This window comes from Myotis brandtii, unplaced genomic scaffold, assembly GCF_000412655.1.
Source record: "Myotis brandtii unplaced genomic scaffold, ASM41265v1 scaffold97, whole genome shotgun sequence".
NCBI classification, from domain to species: Eukaryota; Metazoa; Chordata; class Mammalia; order Chiroptera; family Vespertilionidae; genus Myotis; species Myotis brandtii.
The window spans coordinates 1,178,444-1,181,585 of NW_005372020.1; positions in this window are offsets into that span (position 1 = coordinate 1,178,444).

Here is a 3,142-nt window from a genome sequence, read left to right on the forward strand (position 1 = left end):
CCCCAGACCCCCTTTCTCTGACTTCCCAGTGAGCCAGGACAGCCCTGCCTCGGCTCTCCTGTGGCTTCCTTCCTCTTTTTTAACAGTTTGCTGATTTTTAGAGAGAGAAACATGGATGGAAGCGTGCATCACCACCAATCGGCTCCTCCTGCACGCCCCCCACCGGGAAGCCCGGTCATGTGCCCTGACCTGGAATTGAACCTGTGACCTCTCTGTGCACAGGACGCCGCCCAACCCACTGAGCCACACTGGCCAGGGCTCCTGTTGCTTCTTACATGCTGAGCCCTTCCTTGCTTCACTGGCCCCAGCTGCGATCAATGTTCCTTCACAGTCGCCTGGACTTGTGTTGTGAAATCTTTTTTGCACAAAGTCAAGAACCCACAGGCTCCTGGCCGCCCTTGGCACACCCGCCCAGGGCCAGGTGCCCTTTCCGGTAACACCGGGGGGCAGACCGGGCTGCCCCAGGCTGCTGGAGCCTGCGGGCCCGAACAGCAACACCTCAGTTTTCCAGGCTTCCCCAAAGGGTCAGGCCCTCGGACACCCGCCAGCTGAGCCCGCTGCCCCCAGTGGGGTGGGGGTGGGGGTGGGGGGATGAGGGAGGTGCCTTGAGTGGGTGAGCGGGGCTGCTCCGCCGGAGGCAGGGTCAGCTTTGAGTAAAGGCCAGGCTGACCTCCCCATGCAGGCCAGGCCAGGCCCGGTCTGAACCTACTCCCCCCTCGGCCGAAAGGATTATGTGGGCGCCCTGCGTGCGTGCCCTCTCCCAGGTTCTCAGGCAACCTCCCCGACAGGACCCCGCGTTAACCTCACAACCCTGGGAGGCAGCTGTTGGCGGCCCTGCTCTCAGGGGGAAGCCGAGGCCGGAGGGGAAAGGAGGCAGCTTCCCCCCCCAGTCACACGGCAAGTTAACACGGCCCCAGCCTCAAGGGCACCAGCCTCGGGGGGCCCAGCCTTGGGGGGGGGAAGTGGCTGCAGGAAGAGAGCCACCCTCACCACTGCCCTCCTCCCGACTGCGGCCTTTTTCCTTCCAAGTCTGAGCGTTTTCCCTCCCGTCTCCCCTCCCCCAATGACATGGACGAGTTTCCAGCAGCCCATTGCGGGCCAGGCAGGCACGGGGGCCGGCAGGGGGTGGGGGGGCTGATAGTCCCATGCAGCCTGATCAGCTCGCCCGGCTCCCACCCCTGGGCCCTTCAGGACGCGCACCTGTGGCTCAGAGGTCAGCTCACCCGGCTGTGCGCGCAGGAGAGGGCGGTGGGGGGCTCAGCAGGGAGAACTCCGCTCCGGCCCAGAGGAGTGGAGTTTGGGGTGGGCGCAAACCTCAGGGACCTCCTGCTCTGTCGGGGTGAGGGGTGGGGGTGGAGGGGGTGAAGGCAGATGGGCTGGGGAGTTTGGGCGCCAACACAAAATTAGCCAAAATTAAGAGGCCAGCGGTCCCCCGTCTGGTACAAAGGCTACCTTCCCTTGAGCTCTCTCTCCAGGGGCAGCCTCGACGCCTGTCCCTCAGCTCATCAGAGGTGGGTGAACGCCAAGGTGAATGGCGCGTAGGCGGCGGCTGGGTCCGGGGAGGGGCCCCAGCAAGGCCTTCGGCTGTCAGGTGCCTTTGAACAACTCGCACAAGGTATTAAACTGGATGAGGCCCCGCTGTCTACTGCCAGTTCCCTCTGCTGACCTCTGAGCCACAGGTGCACGTCCTAAAGGGACCAGGGGTGGGAGCCGGGAGAGCTGACCAGGCTGCACGGGCCTATCAGCCCCCGTGCCGGCGCCCGGGGGAGTGGCTGTGGGCATTTGGGATGTGGCTAAGGCGGAAGGTAAAATTGGGGGACCGGTCATATACGAGTCGAGTGGACAGATTCGTGTGCTTTGAAATCACTCCTGGGTCTGAGTTAGAGCTATGTGGGTGCATATATGGCTCCTGGGGACACGCTGGCCCCCAGAAGGTGGCAGAATGACCTGTTCTTTCTGTAGGAAACCTTACAAAATCATGGTCACATGAAAAGGTAGCCAAAGAGTCTTCAGTCCAGAGATAAGGGGAGAGGTAATTTTTAAAGGTGAGGTTGTGCCCAGCAGTTAAGTAAAACTTTTTTTTTAAAAAAAGAAAAATATGTCAGGATATTGTTTTTGAGTTTGTGATCATTTGTGTATTTTTGGGGGGAGGGGTAAAATTCCTAATTTCTGTTCTGAATCCAAACAATCTCTTCTTTTTTTAAAAAAAAAAAAAAAGGACTTATTTTGTGTGTTGACAATGACCTGGTCTTCCGTTCAGCCTCCTTTTGCAACCAGCTCTTCACTCAAGACTCAGTGCCCGCCCCCCCTTTATGGGTCAGACTGTTTTTGTTTTTTTAGAGAGAGTAGGAAGGGGTGAGGGGGGGGGAAGAGAGAGAGAGAGAGAGAGACAGCGATGTGAAAGAGACACATCGATTGGTTGCCTTCTGCACACGCCCTAACCTGAACCGGGGATCTAACCTTCAACCGAGGTACGTGCCCTTGACCTGGAATCGAACCTGCAACCTTTTGGTGCCCAGGCCGGTGCTCCAACCACTGAGCCCTCCGGCCAGAGGCCTGGGTCGGACTCTCGTAGTCTGTGAATGGGGTCCTGCTCTTCCCCACGCTCTGCCCTCAGGCCATGCATGTTGCTGCTCTCTGGACCTGAACACCCCCCGCCCCCCCGCCTTCATGCTTATAAACTGTGTAACATAACCCAGCAGCTTCCTGACCCTAAGCTCACTGACTCCTGTTCTCACACACAGACCACCGGGAAGGCCAGGGCTGAGGCCGACACAGGTGAGGGCATGAAGGTGATAGGGTAGCACAGGGGTGAGTTCAAGGCACCTGGGGAGGCCCAGTGCGCTGCAGGGCTAGGTCCCGAGGCCATCCCAGTTGGTGACAGAATAACTGTCCCTCACAGACGCCCAGCCAGGGCTCCTCCTCCCCCCTGCAGCCGCCTCCCTCTGGAGCCAGAAATGCCTTTAAAAAATATATATATATATTTTTCAATTACAGTTGACATACATTATTATATTAGTTTCAGGTGTACAGCCCAGTGTTTTTTATTTTATTTTATTTTGTTTAATCATCACCCGATGATATTTTTCCATTGACTTTTTTTTTTTTTTAATATTTTATTGATTTTTTACAGAGAGGAAGA